General features: G+C 45.4%; 1 protein-coding gene across 2 annotated transcripts in view; it reads right to left on the bottom strand.

Annotated features, from left to right (window-relative positions):
• Positions 1 to 7,767: 7,767 nt before the first annotated feature.
• Positions 7,768 to 24,732, bottom strand: part of LOC138580209 (uncharacterized) — a 113,835-nt gene continuing 96,870 nt past the window's right edge. For both annotated transcript variants that reach the window (XM_069650562.1, XM_069650563.1), the window contains one exon: positions 7,768 to 7,955. The gene's annotated coding sequence lies outside the window, so the exon portion shown is untranslated. The remainder of the gene's footprint in view (positions 7,956 to 24,732) is intronic.

Raw genomic sequence — 24,732 nt, 5'->3', positions numbered from 1 at the left:
CTCTTACATTCCGGCTTCCAGTTAGGATACCTTTTCTACATACTAACTTACCTTTTCTCTTTTGGTTAGCCACGCAACAGTGTGCAGCGGGTAGCAGGCTATCTCACTTGTGTGTTCTTGCCTTACTCCTACTCCGGCAGGGCAAGACACGACATAAGGTGCATTGATTGTTTCCCATATATCGACCGGGATCTTCCTATAGCCATTTGTTCTCGTTCTGAGACTGATCACATTTTCTAATGATTGCTATGGCTTCCTAAACCCAGAACATACGAGAACATAGACACAGTATTACCGGGCCAGGAACGTAGAGGGTATTTCAACCTTTCATTCTGTTTTTTCTACTCTATCTGGTGTCTACCTCTGTCTCATTTATTAACCCATCTCCCTTATCTTGTTTCTCTCATATTAGAACCCGTACTCCTGGAACAAATTGGATTATGTGCAAGCTCTTCACAACACCACGGATTGAGGAACACTCCAGACCTGACAGGGTTTTCTTCCCCAGAGGGTTTTCATGTAATGCTTCTCTACTTCTGGCCATTTTTAGCAGTGGAAGAGAGAGGGGTGTATAAGGGGAATTCCATTATCTATATGATTTGGGCTGCAGGACAAGTCGGTGATATTAAACCTATATTGGTGTTGCTTTTATTCTGTTTACACAGCAGTATTAGTACCTTGCAAGTTTTTTAATCCAGTTGTTTAGAGGCGTGCTTAGCCATATGGTTGATGATGTCACTATGCATTATATAAAGTGTCCCTGATAGTACTCTAGACACACTCTTCCTGATTTCTTGCGCTGGCGTTCCTGACTTGTTCCATTCATCCTGCTGATTCCAGATTTTCACTGCAACTACAAGGCCTAACTGCTGCCCACTTAGAGCAGGACCTCAATTCTAAAAATCCCAACACCCAAAGGGAGAAGCTGTGGTTTTTGGGAAGCATCCTGATACCCACGCATTGCTGCCCAATAACTGCTGCCACTGACTGCATCCAGTGGTACCTTTTGCATCCTGAAACTAGAACGGCTTGTCCACTACCTGCATGCCCTCTGACCTTTAATATCCAGCTACCAGAATTGCCCAGCTGTCCTCGCTATCCGATGACCAGTGCAGTGTGGTGACCAGAACCTGTTGATGGTCCAAAAATCCCAAACTAGAAGTGGACTGTAAGTATAATCCCTACCCCATAGAAATCCATAGCCTACCTTGTCTTGCATTTTTCCTTATCCCACTCTCTAAGCCATCCTATCCTTATCCTGGTAACTTGTTAAAACTGTCAGAATTATCTGTGCAACCTTGCCCTTGATTTCTAGTGCTAGCGCCATCTCTTTAGTAATTTTGTCTAGTGTAAATCCTAAGCCATTAGTCATATTTTGAGTGATCAGACTGGTTTCCGCCAGGGTTGGGCACTGGGGTGACAGGGTTGAAGTCGCGAATAAACCCTGGATCTTACTGTGTCCCTCTTTGGTGGCCTAGTGTAGAGTAAAACTGTTCTTGTCACAACTGATTTCATTTCCTATTTCACAGCTTCATTTTACTCAAAGCGCACCTTTTTATATCTTGCATAACTCACCCAGTTTCATAGCTAGAGACCTATTTTCACTTCTATAATATCCCTGTGATATATACCAATCCCCCAACCCAAAAGCCGCACTCCAAATCAGAGCATTTCACCTGTTATTCAAAGAAACCGTTTTGACATTTTAAATGGGCATTCGGTAAAATGCAACTTTTACACTTGTCATTTTGCTGCAATCTGTTTTAAACTTTCCACTTGTTTTTCTATTGTATGCTCTTGGTAATCCATTGCTTGTGATTGTTAGGGTCCATGCATTGTTGCTTTAGTGAGAAATTGTATTTACCTTAGAGTTTTAACCGCACATTAATTATTTATTTGTCCATTCCCGAGTGTCATTTCATAACATTGCATGGGGTTTAAAATCCGTTTTCCACTCTTATTCGGGGAGGGAAGGTCGGATTTTGTTTGCGTTTTCTGCCTCTTATTCCTGATTAGCTGCTGTGTATTTCTATCCATTCAGAATTCAATTATTTGTGGGTTGAGGGAACACTGCAGGGGGAAATCCTAACTTGGGTGCTATCTTTCCTCAATCAAAAAGTGCTCCTATTCCCTGGTGTTTTGTATATGTTCCACTAGAAGCTTAAACCAAGTGCATTGCTTACATTATCATTTAAATTATCACCCCATTGGTGGTTGCTGTCCCATTTTAAACATTGTATGAGTTCGTTTGAATTTTAAAATAAATAAATATATAAATATTGCATTTTACCAACCAGCCTGGTTCATGGTTCATTGTGACCCGGGGTATTTGAAAAAGGGGGTGTGATACGAGTTGTCTACCATCTCAAACTAAATCTGTATAATATAAAGAGATAAGCATTTCAATCATGTGCTTCATACTAGGCTGAGACCAAGGTGTGTGTGTCGCCTCATTGAAATCCTTAACATACTGAAATATATTTTTGCATTCTCAATTTTACATTATATCAATGTGTGCCTGTCATGGGTACAGTCTACCCGTCGGCAGCTTCTTAAACTGTAATTGGACAATAATCATCAACAACGCATCTGTGACAACCATTATGTGGGACGATCACCAGACACCAATCTGTCATGTTGCGGTTGCAGCAATAAGAAGCAACATGGCAGCCTATAGGTTCTGAAAAACGTGCGGATGTGAAAGTGTTTCAACGCCATGTGCGACGATCAAAAATCGGCGATGGAAGAAATAACTTTATGTGAAGAATGCAAAGACTGGGATTAATCGATCGGTGAACGGAATTGGCATTACAAGATCACCGTTCACAGTTAAATAACCTCTACTGTAAAATGTTACCCATGTTTTTGTGGACTTAATTAACTCTTTTCAGTGCTATGTCAAAATGAAATGTAGTTGCTACGATCCTTGAACTTAAGGCGATGGATCAAAGGATAAGATTAGCACTAGATGGCGGTACCCGATCCGTCGTTTTCGCATGTGTTATAGTGTGAAAAACTCAGGTAAGTTGCATTGGACATTTATTTAAGAATGATAGATGTATGCTCGGAAATACATGCCCGATCGATTGGGCCAGTACAATTTCTGGCCAAACTACCCATTAATATCTAACAATACAAGACTTACTACACACTTGTGCTAGTACAAACAATACATATGAAGAACCACAATCAATAGGAATCTGAGGAACATACAGGGAAATTCCAGTAAGGAGGAAAGGAAGAACATCACTAGAAAATGACAATATGATTAGAAGTTATTGTCATGTATATAAATGTATTGTGTGTTTGAGGCCTGCATATTTCCCCATGTATGTGTAGTATGAGCTCAGGCCCTAGCCTAAAGAAAGTACCTTACCAACATATGATAAGATTAACGTCTAGATATAAAGTACCTTTTCAATAATACAATTTTCACTGTCATTGAACAAAAACAACTGGCCTAGACATGTCTGTGAACAAAAACAAGTGGCCCACATATGTGATGTCATGGGAGATGTCATCAATGACATTTGTCATGTAATCTTTGATGTCCTAGGAGTCTTATCAGCGCATGGTGGTGGCACAAGTTATGATTGCTTAGCTTACCCTAACTGGTGAATTTCTGTGGGTTTTCAGTTTTACTTGTGACCATAACATCCCTTTAACAAAGTTTTTTCACTGAATTTGCTAGGTTTTTATTAGTGTAACTCAACCATAACGTCCCTCGGTGCTGTTTGAAGAATCTTCAGGAAACCTTGTGCAAAAGGTATACAACCAACTCTGAATCATTTAGCAAAGTTTTGTGTGATTTTCTCAAGGGTGGGGACAAAGTTATAGGGCTGGTGCCAACACATTTGAATTCTGGAAAGACATGAATGGATTTCTTTTTTGCTTGCAGCTACAGTCCAAACTGCCGGATAGATTTGCACCAAACTTGCGTGAGGAGCGGCGGCCTGGTAGTAGGTCCAAAAGAATTAGTGATTCACTTCCTGGTTCGATGTCCGCAGAGCCTCTAGGCCAATCAGGGAGCTGAGTAACCTTTGCTGACATCGTTTGTGGCCGCTGATTGGTCGATTATAAAGGTGAATTATGTCAAAACTTTTGAAACTAATGGCATGTTGGGTTCACAAACTGTGCCAGTCTGCGAACATTGCAATAAAAACATATTAAAAAACACCACTTTCCAAACAAATGAAACAATCTCTGTGGAGTTGAGGCGTGATGGCGATGGGATATGTTCAGAAAATGACAAAAATTGGGTATTTCAGATGTTTGGTGACGTTGTTGTAATGTCTGCGAACTTGACAAATGTTCGAGGGCATCAGTGCATATGTGTGCATTACAGGGTTGGTGAAGAGTAGTTATTAGACGGCTTATATCTTTGACCCATGGCCAAAAGGGCTCGGCTATGGGGTTAAAATGGGCAGTGGGCCTGGCCCCTGGAAAAGACACATCAGGTTAATTAGATGCAGGGGTCCCATCGACAGCTGACAATGAAAAGAGGCTTCTAAGGGAGGAATTGTGACCTACAGCCACTGTACCACATGTGGCATAGACCCATACCTGACACCATCCGTAGCTCCAATGACAGGCATTAAGGGCCTATGCAGGAATTCCCCCCTAAACTTCCTTTGTACCTCAGAACTCTCCCTAGCAGAATTTCCTAGTATATTATCACTCCTTTTCACCTGCAGTCCCACCACATTTTATTATGGAAGCAGACACCCAGGTAGTTAAAGTAAGATAGTACCTCTAAACATGTGAATTGAATTGATATTTTATTTCTATCACGCTCGTACACAAGTGTTTCAGAGCGCGCCATTTACATACCAACTCCTCCTCTGGGATTTTGCTGGGCCCATCACCATTGCCTATGCTTTGCTCTCACTAATCATCAGCTTCTTGTGAATGCAGTAATTACAAAAGACGGCCAGTAGTTTATGCACTGCTATTTCAGTATGCGTGAGTAGCACTGCGTCATCCACAAATCGCACAAATTAGATGTCCTGTCCTGATTTCCAGGGCTCATCGAGTTGCTGGCCACTCAGAAACACCTCTAAATAGTTCCAGAATAAGCTAAGTAGGGTGGGAGCCAGCACACTCCCCTGCCCAACAGGATCTCTGAAGAAAACCTATTCAGGTCTTACCTGACTCTTGCCATATTACCATTGTGAAGCCCCTTTCATATCATATCGCCACGTACCCTAGCTTCCCTCTGTCCTCCCCTCCTCTGTGGTTCCCGCAACAACTCCCTATTCACAGATCTTAAGGCTGCTTTCAAATCTACACAACTTTTGCTTTTTTTTCCTTTGATCTCCTTTGGGAGTGTGGTGCCGGTCAGGATGGAACTAGTGCAAGAAAAGTCTAGGAAATAATGTAATGCTGAATGGAGAGTTGTGAGGTCTGGATGTTCAGAGAATAACATGTGATGCTATTTACAATACTTTCTCTCTATTCGGATGAAAGAACCCCTCAAGCTTGCATGTGGATTTTTGCGCGACGCTTTCTTCATTTTGTAAGTAGGGGCCTCGTTCAGTTGGAGGGATTGAGTATGTAGGGCACTTAAGCTCTTTTATTGAGTGTGAAACTTGCAATGACTATCCTCGATCTTCCTCTCTACCTGTGGTGTTCCCCAGGGGTCTAATCTCTAGCACTGGCTTTTCAACCAATACCTGGCAACTCTCGCCCACTGCATTGCCATTCTATGATCAAATTTCCAGTGCTACGCTGACGACACTCAACTCATTTCAGGCTGCCCTCGGCCACCACCTCTCCCTCCATCATCTCTGATTGCCTAACTGCCATTAAAGATTGGTGTGCCGCCAATAATCTCTGTCTGAATGCCAGCAAGACGGAGATCCTTCTCATCGGCAACCCCTCTCCATCCTTTCCCCTCTGTCTCTGGGTGGCCTCGCTTGGCCCTCCTCCTACCCCACCCGTGAGGCTAAGAACCTCGGGTCATCTTTGACTCCACACTTTCCTGCTCCACCCACATCTCTGAGGTCTCCAAAAAGTCAAATTTCCTACTGCACCTCCTCAGAGGTACCCTTCCTGTCCTCTCCTTCCCCCAGAAGCTCACTGTCTCCCAAGCTCTGGTTCTCTCTAGGTTGGACTATTGTAACAGCCTCTTTCTAAATCTACCTGCATCTACTCTTTGCCCTCTGCAACTAATCCAGAACAGGACTGCGAGAATTGTCCTTGGTCTCAAGCCCTGGGATTGTATCTCTCCAGGACTTAATCTCTCCATTGGCTCCCAGTGGATGCAAGGATTAAATTTAAAACCTTCTGCATTGTCGACAAGGCTTTCTGGGGCCTGGGTCCAAAATACCTTCAGCTATCCCTCTGCAAATACCTCCCCCCTCGATCTCTTCGCTCTTCTACCTCAAACTCCCTCAGGGTCATTTGTTTCTCAAAGAAACGAGCTGTGGGTAGATCTCTGTCTTCAACCGGGGCCTCCCTCTCGAACAACCTCCCTGCCACTCTAAAACTTGAGGGGAACCATCTCCGGTCCCGGAAGCACCTCAAGACCTTTCTCTTTGAATCTGCCTTTGCTCCTCTTCTCCCTTGCCTATCTACTCCCTCTCGGACCTGTGCACCTGGCCACCCTCTGTCCCCTTGGCCCAGGTACCTGCTCACCCTGCCACCCTTCTGCACTGCCTCCCGGCCACCTCTTGCACTGGGGACTGTATCTGTACCCATACAGCCCCCCCCTACTTTCTTCTTTTTATGCACTTATCAGACTTACCCAGTTCTGCTGCCGTAAACACAGCACTTGCCTCTTGCTGGCTGCACTACCCCTATTTATTGCTCCATTATCTATTTTATTTTGTATTTACTATTATCTATCTGTCTATCTTCTGCTCCGCACTTTCCACTCCCCCCATGCACTTTTCCCCTCTACCTTTCCCATGCACTTGCATGTTCTCAATGTCACTGGGCCTAGTAAAATCTTTGTTTTGTTCTCCCCTGTTCCCCTCCCTTGCCTTGTCGTGCTCTGAAACACATGTGTACGAGCGCGATACAAACAACATATCAGCAGCTTCACTGGCCCCAGAGGTAAATCGTAAGGCATGGATGCTGATCAGATGTTTCTCACTGGCAAATAGGTGTACTGGTAAACCAGTGCTGAGTCTTGATATGACACAATAGTCTCGTCTTGCTGCAACAATACATGCCTTCCTACTGATGGTCTCATATTTCATGTATGTCTACTTTGGAATGGTACAGTTCTGCATGTTGGCTCTGGAGTAAATGGCTTGTTAGGGGTTGAATTGTTCTTTTATACATCATATACAGCCTTATTAATTAGGACTTAGTTGTGTGTACTAACATTGATAAGGCGAAGCTGGATGGTGCAAAGATCAAAAGCCATGTTTTGGCCTTTGCTGCAGGCTGCTACACGCTTCAGCTTCTGCTCTAAAATAGTATAAGTATGTAATTTGCTATCAGAGGCTGACAGCTCCCCAAATAATAGACTAGCCCTTCGGCCTGTATGTTCTTTGTGCGGGAGCCATTCTTTATGGGGCCAACACAAATGTATACTTTCAAACGTAACATGCAATGAACAACTGCAAAAGCCAAAACATTTGTCTATGTCAATTCTGGTTTTGATTGGCAGTGCTTAGATTGCTGGAGGGCTTATTTTCTGGTTACACATAAAGGAGACAGCTTCAGAAGGAGGAAGCTGAGTTGTGTAAAATTATGGATTACACACAAATGTTTGCACTCATGAGACATTGTAACACACACAAGAAAGGCAATCACATGCACAGTGCCAAGGGTGTAATGTTTATTGATTAGGGTTACAGGATGTTGCCACCCTGCTGACAGCTCTCCTTGGGAAGCACTGTTGGGGTGCCGGCTGGACAGCAAGGATGAAGGGCGGGAGGAGTCAAGGGATCTGCAGCCAAGGTGTTTTTCTGGGATGAGGATCCTCTTCCAGCAGCCGTCAAACACTGCACAGGAAGGAAACAGAGCGAAATGTTGGGCTCTACCTCAAGAAAAGAACCAGAGCGCAGTTCATGTCGGTTACATTGGGATCTGCTGATCAAAGCTGACATAAGAAAACATTGACATTGAAAGATCTAAAATATGGCCTGAAGAAGAAAATTAACATCTGAAAACAAAATGTAAGGATATGAAAGTGGAAACTGGGATAAAATAATGTACAGAGTCACCTGTATAGGTAAACTGCGACCAATGGATATGCATAGTGGCCTTTAAACATAGATTCAGATCAAATGATGTCATTAGTGACCTGTATAGGTACATTGAGATCAAAGGATATGCATAGTGACCTTTAACCATACATTCAGATCAAAATATGTGCATGGTGACCTGTATAGGTACATTGAGATCAAAGGATATGCATTGTGACCTTTAAACATAAATTCAGATCAAGTGATGTGCATAGTGACCTGTATAGGTACATTGAGATCAAAGGATGTGCATAGTGACCTTTAACCATACATTCAGATCAAAATATGTGCATGGTGACCTGTATAGGTACATTGAGATCAAATGATATGCATTGTGACCTTTAAACATAAATTCAGATCAAGTGATGTGCATAGTGACCTGTATAGGTACATTGAGATCAAAGGATATATATCTATACATAGTGACCTATAGAACTAAAGAGATATCTGTCAAAGCAGACTTAGATCTGAAAAGACGCATCATGTTCTGTAGCAGTACAGTTAGAATGAACAGGTACACTGAGATGTGGGGAATCCTTTGAAGAATGGTGCGGGTTTGGGGGAGGTTTTGGTCTCGCGCCGGCACCATTCTGCACACTCGTCGGACTGAAGGTGTAAGTACAACTGGTGGGTAGATGCCAATATTATCTGCTGCACGTACAGGAGGGCCGAAGAATCCACCAGGCAGCTGTTTGATGACATGTGTTCAATGAACTGAATTATTTCTATCTAGTGGGATGTGATTTCTATTCCAATTCAGGAAAGCATATGATTGATTCCTACACATGGATTACATTACCAGCACGGTTTAATGGAATTCCAAAGGGATGAATTCCAAACATAAACACTACAGTACCATGTCTACATCTGTGTGTATGTATTTACTTTAATTTAGCACCCGGAGGCATTTCAGTCTGCAGTGTGCACTGTATACATTGTTGATACTCTTTATTAGTTTTGGCTATTAGGTGATGCCTTGCTGCCACCTATAAGACCAAATGATTGCATTGGAATACACGTAGGAGGGAGATGACATATGAGGAGGGACACAGAACCTGTCAGCGTTGTTTGGTTATTTACCCACCCATTCACTGCCCAAAACTGGGCTAATGCCTACAACCATTCCAACCCTCTACTTGCCCCTCCTCGCCCAAAACACACCCTTGTGGGATCTCTTTGAGTGAGCTCTACCAAGGAGTAACATCAAACTCTGTGCTGTGTAGGGCCTGCAAGTGTTATTTCTAAGCAGTCTTCTGAGAGTCTTATGTGACACTTGGAATGAGTAGACTTACCAGCACCATTGATACTGGACCGGCATAGTTAGAATGAGGCCCCCTGTATTGAACAGGAGGAACAAAAACTCGAGAATGATAATATCCCTAATAAAATGTGTAGCCCCCTGAATATGGATAGGGGAGAGTCAACGTCTATTACATCTAGGAGTGACTTAGTGGATTCTCAGTTACAACAATGCCTGTGTTGTGGGGAGTGGAGCCATGTTATGAAGATCTGCCCTGAAAACATAGAAGCGGGCTTAATATACACTCGACAGAGGGAAAGTGAAATAGAGAAGAGGTAACGCTTGAAATCATCCCCCGTGCCATTCCTAGTTAACCAGGAGGAAGTTGAAAGTCCCAGCAGTGATACTCCATGTTATATGCTGGAATTCTTGGACCAGCAATCAGGTTGTTCCACAATGAAATCTCCAAGTAGAACAGTGCGGTCCAACCAGCATAGTGGAAGGGCATCGAAGAAACCTAAGGGTGCTGTTACTCACCGAACGGGAGTGGACAAGACAGGAGGCCAAACCGGCGAGACGGTGCCTTGATTGAAGAGCTCGGGTTGGAGCCTCCACCCGAGCCTCCTCTCTATGAGGGAAAAAACGACCTTCCTGATGATATGACCCACTGCTGTTATTTGTACCAGACAGAGGGACCGATCACCCGAAAGAGCGGGGAGAAACACGCCGCCACGGACCCAGCTGCAAGAAACAACACACGATTAATCACTTGGAATAACGGTAGTACCACTAAGTGGAGATAAGATAGAATAATACTGGAACAACCCAGTCCCTGTGTCCTGAACCCACAACGCCCTGGTCCCCCCTAGTTCTAGACAAGGAAGTAGGAAACAACCTAAGAGGTGTAGATAACAAGGAGAACAAAATTAAGAGCACTGAAGGTCTTACCCTAGGAAGTCGAAGTTTCCTTATACTCCAGGATGCAGAACACAACGACAGTGTAAAATAATAAACGGGGAAATGTTAGTTGGGTAGCTTTTCCCGGGCGGAACGAGGGACGCACTAGATCCGGGTGGGTGCACAACTGCAAGGCGTCCCAAGGTGCACTTAAAGGGTGGAACCAGGTAAGCAATCCTTACAACAATCCTTTAGTCGGTACACGGGCGAGCAATAAGTGAACAGAATCAGCAGGCAGGCAGTCCTTACAGCAATCCTTAAGTCGGTACACAGGCGAGCAATAAGTGAACAGAATCAGCAGGCAGGCAGTCCTTACAGCAATTCTTAAGTCGGTACACAGGCGAGCAATAAGTGAACAGAATCAGCAGGCAGGCAGTCCTTGGTTTCAGAAAAGGGTTCGATACACGGAGCGTAGTATGAAGGAACATACAATGATACAACAAGCTTCAGGTACAAGGCGATAAGACGGAACTTCAACGCCGGTAGTAACTTCAAACAGAAGCAGCGTCCTCCGGGTTACAGCCGCTTAAATCAATGAGGAGGTGGAGCAGAATGAGGGAGGCAATCGTGATGTCATGGACTACAGATTCCCTAGGTTTCATGGGAACCGTAGTTCAAAGACCGTCTGGCTGATGCGGTAGTCGTCAGCCTCCAGGGCATTCTCCACTTCATTAGGAATGGCGCCACAGAATACCGAACGGAACGGCGAAGCGCAATAGTCTTGCCAAATGTCCCTTTCCGCTGTCGGACCTGGGGTAAGTATAAAGCACGGGGTCTTAGTGTGGAACGGTGCCGAGGCGTGACAGCATCCACCCCCAAAGGCGGCACCAACCTCCTGCGCGCATGGAAGGAGCGCAGGAGCTTAGGACAATGTATATTATGCAGCGGTTCCCAGGACCTGTCTTCAGGACCGTAGCCCTTCCAGTCAACTAGGTAGAACGGGCGACCCCTGCGTAGCCGAAAGTCCAAGATATCCGCCACTTCGTATTCAACCTCGCTCAGTACCCGGACGGGAGAAGGACGGAGTGGCAAGCGAGTAGCAGGAGGACAAGGCTTCAGGAGGCTTACATGAAAAACCGGATGTACTTTCCATGAGGCGGGTAGAGAAAGCCGTACTGCCACAGGACTAATCATATCAGTGACAGAATAGGGACCCACAAATTTGGGCAAAAGCATGCGTTTACCAGGGATTTTCAGGTTGCGTGTCGACAACCAGACCTTCATGCCCACCTTGTATGTCGGGGCAGGACTCCGATGCCGGTCAGCATTTTTCTTGGCCCTATTCTGGGCAGCAAGGAGATGCAAACGAACTGCCGTGTGGATGGACTTGATGTCTCGAAGACACGCCTGGGCTGCCGGATTGTCCAAGGGAACAGAAGGGTCCAAAGGCAAAGATCGCGGATGCTGCCCATACATGGCGTAGAAGGGTGACACCCCAGAAGCCGAGTGCAAAGAGTTATTATAGGCAAACTCAGCGGGCAACAACATTGATAACCAGGAAGACTGAAAGCGTAGGCACAGACAACGGAGGAACTGTTCTAAAGTAGCGTTGGCTCTCTCAGTCTGCCCATCTGTCTGGGGATGATAGGCAGTGCTGTACCGATCGTCAATGTGTAAAGAAGCAGTTAAGGCTCTCCAAAAACGCGAGGTAAACTGTGGGCCGCGATCCGACACCACGATGGATGGTAGGCCAAAGAATCGGAAGATATTCTTGAGGAACAAAGATGCCAACGCTGGTGCTGAAGGCAGACCCTTACAAGGAATAAAGAGTGCCATTTTGGTGAAATAGTCAATGACGACCCAGACCGTATCAAAACCGTCCACCGGAGGTAATTCCACTATGAAGTCCATGGAGATCATATACCACGGCTTGTGCGGCACCGGAAGCGGTTGCAATAAGCCCACTGGTTTGGACCGTGATATTTTGCATTGGGCGCACACAGAACAAGCGGCCAAATAGTCAACCACATCCCTGGACATAGAGGGCCACCATGCCCAACGACGCAAAGAGTCCAGAGTTTTTTGTTGACCCGGGTGGGCCGCTATCAATGAGTCATGAGACCATTCCAGGGCGCGGAGACGTGCTTCACCAGGTGGCAAGTATAAGCGACCCTGAATGTATGGCAATCCCTGTACAACATCGAGATTGAGGGCCAAGCATTCCTCTGCATGTGAGGAGACCCATTCCGAGACCAGGGAACGAAGTGAAGGCTGGGGTGTGCAGCCACAAACCACTCTACAAGGCAACAATAGAGAACGGTCTGATGCAGAACTGCCCGGGTTGTGATCCAGACGCGACAATGCGTCGGCACATGTGTTGAGCCGGGCCGGTCGGAAGGTGATGGTAAAGTTGAACTGGGAAAAAAAAAGATGCCAGCGGGCCTGCCGAGCGGTGAGGCATTTCATCGATTTAAACGCCAGGAGACTTCGATGGTCAGAGAAGACTGTGACCAAATGACGTGCACCTAGTAAATGGTGCCTCCATTCCGAGAAGGCATCCTTAATGGCCAAGAGTTCTCTTTCAGTGATGGGGTAGTTGCGTTCATATTGGGTCAGTTTTCTGGAATAATACGCGACTGAATGAACCTCCCATGAGTCAGGACAACGCTGAGACAGTATCGCCCCAATGGCGGATCCAGAAGCATCCGCCTCCACTAGAAAGGGTAAGTGAGGATTGGGATGTTGTAACACTGGAGTGGTGGAGAACGCAGCTTTCAAAGCCTCAAAGGCGTTTTGTGCTTCCTCGTTCCATCGAAATGTTTTCTTAGAGCTTGTCAGAGCAGTGAGAGGAGCTGAGATGAATGAAAACGAGTGGATAAAACGCCTGTAGAAATTTGCAAACCCTAGAAAGGACTGCAAGGCTTTGATTGAGGCAGGGACAGGCCATTCAAGTACCGCCTTAACTTTGGAACGGCTCATTCTGATGCCCTGATTGGTTAGGTCATAACCGAGAAATTCGACCTCAGTGGAGCTGAATACACACTTCTCCGCCTTGACGAATAGATTGTTTTCCCTAAGTCGTTGTAATACAAGGCGTACATGTTCAGTGTGTTGCTCGCTAGAGGATGAGTATATTAGGATGTCGTCCAGGTAAACAACAACAAACTGGTCCAGACAGTCATGAAAGATGTCATTCATAAAGGCCTGAAAAGTGGCCGGAGCATTACAGAGTCCGAAGGGCATCACTAGATACTCGAACAGTCCATACCGGGTTTTAAACGCCGTTTTCCACTCGTCCCCTTCACGCATTCTGACGAGATTATAGGCGCCCCGGAGATCCAATTTGGTAAAGACGACAGAAGAACCAAGTTGATCCAAAAGGACCGAAATCAGTGGAAGGGGGTACTGATTTTTTATTGTAATAGCATTCAATGCTCTATAATCAACACAAGGACGAAGGTCTCCCTCTTTCTTAGGGACAAAAAAGAGGGGAGACGCTGCCGGAGACTTAGAGGGTCTAATAAACCCTGTAACCAAAGATTTATCGATGTATTCCTTCAGTACCTTGTCCTCGGGTATGGTAAGAGAATATACTCTCCCAACCGGGATTTTAGATCCCGGCACCAGATCGATAGGGCAGTCATACGGTCTGTGAGGTGGTAAGCGATCCGCCCCCCCTTTATCAAACACATCCCGAAAGGAGAGGTATTCCGAAGGAATGTGCATAGAGGTAGAAACGGCCCCGATGACTGACATGGACGCTACCAACGCCTGAGAGGATGATTCTGGATACACACTTGTGTTTTGAAAACATTTTTCATTGCAAACGGGGGAAGGAAACTGAACCACCCTGTTTGCCCAATCGATAGCGGGGTTATGGTGTCTTAACCAAGGGATTCCCAAAATGACCCGAAACTGAGGTGCTTTGATTAAATCAAACGATAAGGTCTCCACATGTCCTTCCTCTGTCTGCATCCGGAGCAAGGACGTGTTCTGGGTAACCAGACCGGAAATCAAGGACGTACCGTCAACTGCATGTACTGTTTCGGGTTGAGTTTTGGGCAGAACTGGCACGTTGTTTTTTACAGCATAATCGTAGTCCATATAATTACCGGTGGCCCCGGAATCAATAATGGCGAGGGATGTGAATGAAGCGCCAGGAGTCATGGTAAAGACTACCGGCAGACTGACTGCGGAAAAAGCGACCTCGTGTGAGTCCAAAGAGTGTACCCCCGGCGTAGGGACTCCATCTATCGCCGGGTTCTGGCGTTTCCCGCCTTTTTGTTGGGTCTTTTTGGACAATCGCTTAGCAAGTGTTCGGCCGATCCACAATACATACATAAATTATGTGATCGCCGGTGCTCCCGTTGTGCAGGTGTTAAAGGACCTCGGACGGCCCCCACCTGCATGGGTTCCGGAACAGAGGAAGGAAGACTGACAGAATCCAAGGGAGGGGGCATTGGTGTGGTAGACTTACGTTCTCCTTTCCGTTCAGTCTTTCTAGCGTCAATCTGTAATACCAAGTCCAGAAGTTCACCGAATACGATAGGGACTACTGGTACTGTGGCTAGGGTGTCCTTCAGCTCTTCAGACAGCCCTTTATAGAACACTGCTGACTTCTTCTCCTCGGGCCAGTCAGTCTCGGCTGCGAGTTGATTGAACCTGGTAAGATAAGTGAACAGAGAAGAAGTACCCTGACGTAAGTTCAGGAACTCTAAGTCTGTAGCTTGGGATTTATAACGGGTATCGAAAACCCTATTCATAGCAGTGATGAGAGCATCACAGTCATACAAGACAAAGCTATTTGACTCGAGTAACGGATTGGCCCAGGCTGCAGCCGTCCCTCCTAGATGCGAAAGGACAAAAGCCGCCTTCGTGGTCGGATTGGGAAAGGCTGCAGGGCGGCAAAGGAAGTGCAGTTTGCATTGATTAATGAACGTCCGATAATGCTTTGGATCGCCAGTGAAGCGTTCCGGCGGGGCCAATGGAAACTGAGTAGCCATGAGAACAGGGGCTGCCGTGAATCCCGTCGTGGAGGCCGAAGAGACACCGGAACCAGAAGCAGTGGCACCAGACGTGTCTATCCCCAGTGTATGCGGAGGGGGGGAAGTGTTGCAAACCATCAATTCGGTGGTGCAAGGCATCATGTGCTGCCGTCATGTCCGACCGTAAGTCGGATACCAAACGGACCAGAGCAACCAAGGGGTCCGTCTCTTCCATGGCTTCTGTTTCTGTTACTCACCGAACGGGAGTGGACAAGACAGGAGGCCAAACCGGCGAGACGGTGCCTTGATTGAAGAGCTCGGGTTGGAGCCTCCACCCGAGCCTCCTCTCTATGAGGGAAAAAACGACCTTCCTGATGATATGACCCACTGCTGTTATTTGTACCAGACAGAGGGACCGATCACCCGAAAGAGCGGGGAGAAACACGCCGCCACGGACCCAGCTGCAAGAAACAACACACGATTAATCACTTGGAATAACGGTAGTACCACTAAGTGGAGATAAGATAGAATAATACTGGAACAACCCAGTCCCTGTGTCCTGAACCCACAACGCCCTGGTCCCCCCTAGTTCTAGACAAGGAAGTAGGAAACAACCTAAGAGGTGTAGATAACAAGGAGAACAAAATTAAGGGCACTGAAGGTCTTACCCTAGGAAGTCGAAGTTTCCTTATACTCCAGGATGCAGAACACAACGACAGTGTAAAATAATAAACGGGGAAATGTTAGTTGGGTAGCTTTTCCCGGGCGGAACGAGGGACGCACTAGATCCGGGTGGGTGCACAACTGCAAGGCGTCCCAAGGTGCACTTAAAGGGTGGAACCAGGTAAGCAATCCTTACAACAATCCTTTAGTCGGTACACGGGCGAGCAATAAGTGAACAGAATCAGCAGGCAGGCAGTCCTTGGTTTCAGAAAAGGGTTCGATACACGGAGCGTAGTATGAAGGAACATACAATGATACAACAAGCTTCAGGTACAAGGCGATAAGACGGAACTTCAACGCCGGTAGTAACTTCAAACAGAAGCAGCGTCCTCCGGGTTACAGCCGCTTAAATCAATGAGGAGGTGGAGCAGAATGAGGGAGGCAATCGTGATGTCATGGACTACAGATTCCCTAGGTTTCATGGGAACCGTAGTTCAAAGACCGTCTGGCTGATGCGGTAGTCGTCAGCCTCCAGGGCATTCTCCACTTCATTAGGAATGGCGCCACAGAATACCGAACGGAACGGCGAAGTGCAATAGTCTTGCCAAATGTCCCTTTCCGCTGTCGGACCTGGGGTAAGTATAAAGCACGGGGTCTTAGTGTGGAACGGTGCCGAGGCGTGACAGGTGCTCTCCTGAGTAGGAACTGGGAATCCCTTATCCAGGTGGCCAGGACACAGCCATCGCTGTTGGATCCAGTTCCTGGGGGTGGACCGGTGGGGGAGGATCACCTGGGTAGGGAAACCCAGAGTCGTGCTCATGGAACACCCAGGTGAGACACGGTATAACAGCGGGCAAGAAGACGAGGAAGACCAAATCTCTCAGACCCTTACACTCAATGAATCTCCCTTTTCTAAATCCAACAACCCCTCCACCTCTGGTAAACCCATTAGATATCCGAACCCTGAGCCCGTGGAAAACTACATCTCCCAGAATCACTGTTGTCCTGTTATCTACTCGAGCACTCCCAGTCATTCTTCTCACCTTCCCTCTGATTATTATTTCCTGGACTCTCAGACTGCTTTAACCAGGCATTTCCGTTTACACAATCCCCCTTGTTCATGTCAAGATAACAATCCTGGTCATTTCCACTTGTTCCATATACGCTACCCTGAAGGATGTCTGGAACGTTTACCACTCCTCTCTTTTGATACAAACACTTTCTCCCACCGTTACAGACAACGAACCAAAACCGAAAGCGTTTACCTGAAATGTCCCAACAGTCGGGTCAGGCAGAGTCAGGCAATTGACAATGACCACGCACACCTGGCGGCCCTTTACCTTCCCCACAGTGATAAAAGGCGGTGCATGAAAACATACTTCGAGCAAGGCCGAAAGCACGAGGAGACAGCTACACCAAACCGGCAGTACAAAGGGAGAAAAAAAGTGGTGAGACATGGAAGGACGATGAAGAGGGAATTGTCATTGCCCTTTTCAACTCAGATCCGCAAAGCCTACAGAAGGGGAAATGTAAGACCGGGAGTTACAGCTGGCGTGTGGAGCAACAGAGGTCAATGGTACACAGGGGACTCCTGCATTGATAACACAGGCGGAGAGGCAAGCTGGCTACCGTAGTACTATCCTTGACTCCAGAGAATAAAGAAGCCGGTGGGTTCAGCACAGGCGGTGAGTCGGAGGAAGCTGATATCAAGCTGAACTGTGTTAAGCCCAAGGTTGCGAGTAGCAACATTTTGAACGCAAGAAGAAAGGACTTGTGTATATGTTTGAACTCCAAAGAAAGCCCAGTTGAGGTCCAGGTGCATAGGGTTCTGGCGCCACATGGGTGCTCATTCAAATGGCTCTGACCTGGACCTGTTTGTGAAACTACAACAAGCAGAAGGCCCTAGGAAAGGGTGGCATGAGGCGTCAGAGTGGTCCTACAAGGGTCACATCAAATCCCTTGTACAATCAAGTCTTTGACCCATTGCTAGAGGAAAGCTAGGGGAAGGGAACCCCGCTTTCCACTACGATTGTGAACTGTGATAATTGGCAAATGTTAACCCAATGGAGGGAGGCCAGTATGAACTGTGTTAGAAAACTGTGTTAAAGAAAGTCTGTAGTGAACTCAACAGAGGGAAGCCCATGTTTGCAAGAAGGATCCAAGCCTGGCAGAGGGAGATCCCAGAGATCTGAGTATGGCAGATGGACATCCCAAAGGCAAAGAGCAATCGCCCAAAGAACTTTTGCTTGTTGCTCATTTCTGCAAGGAGGATCCGAGCCCGACAGAGGGAGATCCCAGGCGCAAAGAACAATCGCCCAAAGAACATTTGTTTGTTTGTCTTCCATTTTTCGACAAAGCTCCTAAAGATTACGAGTGATGTCTGAGAGGATGTGGTGAACCCGAAGGAGGGAGGCTCGTTTTTATAAAGAGTATCCAAGCCCGGCAGAGGGAGATCCAGGGATCCGTGCCTGGCAGAGGGTGATCCCAGAGGCAAAGAGCAAACGCCCAAAGAACTTTAGATTGCCCAAATAACTTTTGTTTGTTACTTCTAATCAGCAATCCTTGTAAAGCAAGAGACTTTTTCAACAAAGAGACTTAGCCTCTGAAGTGGTTTTGATATCATTAAATTGAACTGTGAACCTCGTGCTGTCAAGGCCCAGGAGTGTACTGTGCTCGAGAGAGTCCTACCTTGTCCCATGCTTCAAATGTGGGGAAGGGAGACTCAGTCATACCATCCTTATTTATCATTTTGAGAACACTTCTTTCTTTGCTGGTGAACATTATCCCACACTCTTTTTGTAAATTTGTAGTAAGGATTGTCAATAGTTTTCTTCAGTAATGGTCCTTTTTATTTGACAAGATGCCAGTAGAACTGCCATATTATTATTTGATGGTCGTAGCTTGCTCCCATGTTAGATGTAGGTTTAGATTAGGCGTTTATCTCACCCAATATAAAGTTCCATAAACACCCTTGAACTGTGATCACTTGCATCTGTCTTTAGTGTTGCCACCATGAGTTCCTTACAAGAGATAGATCCTTCTGCCCCTTACCACATCCTCCCTGCCTGAACCTACCACTGCCTCCAGTGATGCATATTAACGTAATTTTGTATATTTAAATAGTACTCTTCTTTAGTTTGATGCACTTGCCCCCGTAGGTTAATGTTACCTTTGTAAGTCACCTGTTTCCTTATATATAGATTTTCTTCTGGTTGTTTTGCTTTGTCACTGATAAATGTCCCACTAATTTGCAACTGCCAAAACTGGCTCACCACTTGTCCTCCTCTTTGTGCTATTGTGCAGGCATCTTTCATTGGACTACCTCCACCAACTGTAAATGTGTTATTGTAAGTCATTTCTGTCCAAAGTTGGAAACGCTGTTCTTCAAATAAATACAAATAAATGCCTAACATTTCAAATGGGGTGCCTTTTATTTATGGTGCATGACAGCATTGTCAGCATGGAGTGGGGATTGGGGAACAAATAATTATAGCGCCCATTGTCTTTGATAAGCCCACTTAAGAAATATGATTGTTTGGGCAATTAGAAGAATTGCCTCTGCATCCGAAAGCTCCCACACGATTCCAGTCAGATACTCAATACTGGTCATTCTTCCAAGACAAACTAAGTCACAAAATAAACACTCTAAGTTTACGGCTGTCTAGTTTGGTTAATGTTGACAGCATGCTTTGCACACACAAAAAAGGGTTTGCTTTTTCTGTAACATATATTCTTCAATTTCTACATAATACTCTGTGCTGCATGACTGTGCCAAACAATGATTAAAAGCTGGTGACACTATCAAGGTTTCTTTTCTTTTGTACCTTTACGTTTTAAAAGTATGGATATAAAACCCAGAGAAGAGTTTTGAAGCTTACAATACTTTGCATCCTAGTACTTTTCCTCTTCCATTGAGGATGGAGAACATCACGTATATATGCTAGCATGCCCTCCCCTCTTGCTTTCAATTTCCTCTCTGCAGTAGAGCAGGGTGAAGACTAAATGAGCCCACTTCCAAATCCTAACCAGCACACTTGAGAAGTTCAAGCTGAACTGGGTTTCACTCACTCCTAAAGGTAATACATTAGAAGCCAGCTGGGCCAGAAGGTAGGAGAGTCCATGGGTCTGGCTTGAGGTGCCATGGGGTAATTCAGCCAATTTGGAATGACCAATCAACTATTTGTATTTGTATTTGTTTTATTTGTATTGCGCACCTGGCCCAAAGGCATCTGGGTGAATTTCTTAAAGAGTACATGGTTACAGAAGACAGGCATGTGCAAAAGTGCATGGGGCGAGTGCCGCCCTGTACACAGTCTGAAATTTGCAGGTATACAGGAATACAGGGAAAAAATGACATACAGTACAACCTAGGTATAGATAAGGTTGCACGAGAATATGAAAATAAGTAGCAAGTAGGTGTGCGTATAGTGCACCAATTTACAATAGGATACAAATGTTTATTCAGTAAATTTACATGGTGATACAAATTAGACACATTTAGGGAGCATGGTCTTGTGCAGAGAGACAGATTTTAGCCTTACTCTTGAATGAGTGTTAAGACGGTTCAGCTCTAAGTGAGTTGGGAAGTGAGTTCCATAATTTGGCCGCGAGGACTGGGAAGCTAGACCCGCCTGCTTTTTGCAGCATAAATCTGGGTGTGGATAAGGTGTGGGCTTGGGCTGATCTCAAAGGGCGGGATGAGGAGTGGGGGATGAAGTGGTTGGCTAGGTATGCAGGGGCCAGATTGGACTGGCACTTATGGGTGAGCGCAAGGGTTTTGAGGGAAATTCTGTGAGCAACAGGGAACCAGTGTAGGCTACACCTGGTGTCAGAAATGTGAGATTTCCTAGGAATGTTAAGAGCAGCTCTGATAGCATTATTCTGCATTACCTGCAGCTTGTTAACGTTCCTTTGGCTGGTCCCAAGGTAGAGGGCATTTCAGTAGTCCATTTATGCCATTATAAGAGTTCTGGCCAGGATGATGCAGTTGGCAGCAGTGAGGAAGGGTCTGCATGCAGTGATAAGTTTGCATATATAGGCTGATGCTGAGACCACCGCATTAGTTTGTCTCGTGAGGGATAAGGTAGAATCAAGATAGATACCTAAGGTTTTTGTATTGTTGGATACCTTGATAGTATTGCCGTCAATGACAATTGATTTGAAGGCAGTATCCAGTTTATTGAGTCTGTGGTGGGAGCCTAGAATAAGTAACTCAATTTTTTCATCATTTAAGCAAAGCCCATGATGCGCCATCCAAGCCTGGATAACTAAGTAAACATCATTAAGGGCTTTCGAGTCAGTCACGTAGTCACCAGTGAAAGGGATGAGTATCTGGGTGTCATCAGCATAATTTGTGTAGGTGACACCCAGATAGTCAAGAATATCAAAGAGTGGCTTTGTGAAGACATTATACAGTGTGGTCGAGACACAGGACCCTTGCGGGACCCCACAAAAGACTGGAGATGGTTCGGCAGATGCAGATTGGAATAGACCCGCATAGTTCTGTTTGCAAGAAAGGATCTGATCCAAGAGGTGGCTTCATCAGAAAAGTGGGCAGCATTTTTAAGGTGGTGGCAGAGAATTTGGTGGTTGACTAAATCAAAAGCTGCCGATAGGTCTAACAAAAGTAGGATGGCCATCTTACCATTGTCGTTTAGGTCTTGGATTTGTGATTTTAGGTCACTGAGGGTGCTTTCAGTTCCCTGCCTCGGTCGGAATCCAGATTGTCAAAGGCCAAGGAGTTTATTATTTTCCAAGCATTCCTGAATTTGTAAATATGCAGCACGGTCCAAGATTTTCAATAAGAAGGGTACCTTCATAAGGACATCTTTACATTTGCTCACATTTGGATCCTTTAGCAGGTCCAAAAAGCTTCTAAATTCACAACTTGGCAGCCATTTAAAATATCTTTGCAATTCCTCTCAATTTATTCCCCATCTTCATTCAAATGGTCTTTAAATCCATGACAGATAACCACATTCCTTTTTTTAATCTTATTCTGTCATCCATCACTACCATTTAAGAGCCAAGAGATTATTGTTGGGACCCTGACCATCATTTAAACCGAGTGTTTGATGCGCGTGTTGTGAGATGCACAGTTCTGATGTTACACCTGAGTTTGTTGAATGCTTAGTGACTTGATTGTTCTACCCTTTATTTCGGTGCGACGACCACTTTTGAGGTGGAGTTTTTCCTCTTATGAAGTGGTACAACCGGCTAAAAATGAGGGAATGGAAATCTGTCCAGAGCAATAGCCAATGGTTATGATTATGTGAAAGTGATTCCATTCATCACTTTTTTTGAGTGTAGCAAAGTGGCTATAAGTGGCACAGGTGTGCATGGATGTGTGCCATGAATGTGCGGCACCTTGGGATCTCTTGCTACATAAACCTCACTGATGATGCCGAATGAACAAGGAGGTCGAAACATGTCAGCTGTTGCCTTTACTCCCAGTTCGTAGGGATGTGACCTTGCAGTTTGGCTAGGTTAACCCTTTTGCAGTAGGCCCAAGACTCATTTGCACATGTCCTCCCCCTGTTCATAATTGTACAATGGGAATAAAACAACGGAATGGAGCATATCCTCTGTCCGCCGAGCCCAGGTACCTGCTCACCCTGCCACCCTCTCACACTGCCTGCGGACCACCCCTTGCACTGGGGTCTGTATCTGTACCCGTACAGCCCCCCCTTTTTCTTCCTGCACTTAACAAACCTACCCTGTCTGCTGCCTTAAACCCAGCACTTGCCAATTGCTGGCTGCACTACCACTGTGTGTTTCCTTTATTATTTGTTTATTTGTTATTATTTATCTGTTTCTCCTTTGCTCCGCACTTTCCACTTCTCCCTCCTTCCATGCACTTTTACCCCCTCTCCCATTCACTTGCGTGTTCTCAATGTAACTGGGCCTAGTAAGATTGTTGTTTTGTTCTCCCCTGTTCCCCTCCCTTGCCTTGTCGCGCTCTGAAACACTTGTGTACGAGCGCGTAGAAATAAATATCAATCTATCAATCAATATCCATTATCAGTGTTTATGAATAAGTCAACACTCTCCATACATCACCTTTTAGCTTTGCAAAGGGATACCCAGAGGAGCCTAATCATTATTATTATTCTTATTTAAAGACTTGTATAGCGCGAACCAAGGCCAGAAGGCGTCTAGGTGCTGGGGAGGTGGCAGTGAATCCAAAAAAAGACCAATACACATAAGAAATAAAGAAATTGGAGAGTCAGAACGGATAGATTTTCAGTGCCCTGCGAACAGGAAAATACTCCTCAAAGGCTCGTAACGTCAGGGGTTGGGAGGGGGTGAATTCCAGAGTTGGTCACGTTTTGCAAGACGCCCACATTATTATGGCCAACACTGCTCGCCTTAGCTTTGCCAATGGCGATAGTCTTTACTAGACAGAGCCATGTGATGAGAGTATGGAATAACTCCTTTTTCCACCCAGAACTTTATTCTGGATTCCATAAGTGAGAATCCTTGATCTTGCAATCTTCAAGCTGTTACAATAATATAGTTACAGGAAAATAACATGGCTGTTGAAAGTTGTAACTAGAGGAAAGGTGTGTTACTTTCATGTAATTGGATATTTCTCTTTATGTTACTTTCCTGTACATGGGAAAGTAAAAGAACTTGAGCTAGCAAGAAAGATTCTCTCTCATCATTAGTCACCAGAACAGCCTCTAGAGGGTGATTAGCGGGTAAGGCGGCTCCTGATGCTCCTTGGTATGGGACTTCCTCTATTACAGAAGGGTAACCTGGATGCTGCAAGTTAAAGGGAGAGATGATTAGACTGCAATTCTGCACCAGTTGTCCAAAGAAAGGGAGCGTACCGCGTGGAGCTTCTCCATTCTAGATTGTGGCGATCCACTGTAAGAAAGTACTTCTTTTGCGGTCACAGACTATGCTGGCTTACTTTATCACAGGCAAGAAACTTCCCTCTATTGGGTTGTAGATAGTGATTAATAGAGAGAAGTATCAATAGAGAGAAGTATCACTAGAGAGAAGCATCACACCACAGCGACTAACCTTGTTACAGAAAAGCAACTCTTCTATTGTAGGTCCAGAGACAGGAGGGTCTTCCACAGTCTAACGTGACCTACACAGTAACACGTATCTCATGTTAATTATAAGTTTGTAAATTGAAAATCAGAAAGACTATTCCCAGCGCGTGTTGTCTCAAGATGTGGGGACTTATCTTTTTACAAGACATTAACGCCTGCTCTAAGTTGAAGTAATTGACGATGAATGGGAAATCCTGCCCGGACAAGCTACTGTGGTTTGTTTAATTAAACCCATGCAAATTCTTTGTTCTAGATTAGAATAATTGAGGATCATATGGCTTGAGGATTGGGTATTTCCTTAGTTATCATTCTGTAAATTCTCATTTCAAACTATGAGTGGCAAGTGATCGGGAAAATGTCCCGATCTCACAAGCTTGCCAGTAAATGCTTTGTTCCAGGTTGGATTGATTGGTGGTTAGAAGGACCTGCCATGGCTGCTTACCCTGTTAGGGATATTTTATGTTCTCTTTCATAAATTGGAAAAAGAGCTGATCAGAGGTAACCCTGTTTTCATGCGCTTCGATGACTTGCTAGGTTTCCCTTAACCAATATCTCTGCCCTAAAGGAAGGAATCCATGCTCTTGCTGTGACACGCCATGGGGACTTTACTGTAAGTTTCAGTTCAGTTTATTTCTTTGTTTGTGCCGGATCCTCATACTGACCTACATAGGTGACGTAGATGTAAA

This window comes from Ambystoma mexicanum, chromosome 3p, assembly GCF_040938575.1.
Source record: "Ambystoma mexicanum isolate Mex_15411 chromosome 3p, UKY_AmexF1_1, whole genome shotgun sequence".
In the NCBI taxonomy this organism is placed as follows: domain Eukaryota; kingdom Metazoa; phylum Chordata; class Amphibia; order Caudata; family Ambystomatidae; genus Ambystoma; species Ambystoma mexicanum.
The sequence above is the reverse complement of the archived record's forward strand: the minus strand, read 5'-3'. Positions and strand labels throughout refer to the sequence as shown.